Genomic DNA, 810 nt, shown 5'->3' with positions numbered 1-810 from the left:
GGTTTTAGTGGAATCAGAATAATAGTGAGAACAACAAACTTCCACAAAACTGCTGAAACACTGTGCTCCTTTAAATCACAGCTAAAAACTAACCTCTTTGGAGTTGCTTTGGAACCATAAAATGGAATATTCACCAACATATTTGATGTGTATTGATAATTTTGACAATGGCACTTCACAAAATGTAAGGTTGGTGTCACATTTCGCAATTGTATGATGTATTTTTTGGGTTTTTATTATGTAAAGCACTATGAACTGCCTTGTTACTGAAATGTGTTATACAAATAAGCTGGAAATAAACTTGTGTTGATCATTTCTCTCAAGCTAAGAGAGCTTCTGCGAAGTCGGAAGGACCCGATTGTAAAAAAAATCAGTCATAATGTGCACACAACAAGTTGATATGAGAAATATGAGAAGGTTCAAATAGTCAATAGCATCTAAACTGGCCGGTTTGCTCTTCACTGATTTCAAAATGTTCCTCAAAACTTTATTATGCAACAAAAGAGACAAAACTGATGAAGAATCTTTAGTGCCTGGTGTGCTTTACTTACTATTTTTGGCTAAATGTCAGATGCTCTGGCAGCTGCCTGTAACTATTCCTCCTCCTATGAGTTTACCCTTTACACCTTCAGGTGCATAAATGTGCAATGATCTTTCCAAATGAACCAAAATACATCATTATGCAAGCATTAATTCTGTGTGCTTATCTGTTTATAAACACTAGGAGTGCATAAATTAATCCACCAATTATCTGTATTTTTAAAATGTAATATAAATGCATTGCATTAGATTTTTTTCTAGGTCATGGGA

The sequence above is a fragment of the Xiphophorus couchianus genome, chromosome 11 (genome assembly GCF_001444195.1).
Source record: "Xiphophorus couchianus chromosome 11, X_couchianus-1.0, whole genome shotgun sequence".
Classification (NCBI taxonomy): domain Eukaryota; kingdom Metazoa; phylum Chordata; class Actinopteri; order Cyprinodontiformes; family Poeciliidae; genus Xiphophorus; species Xiphophorus couchianus.
This window is presented reverse-complemented; position numbering follows the sequence as displayed.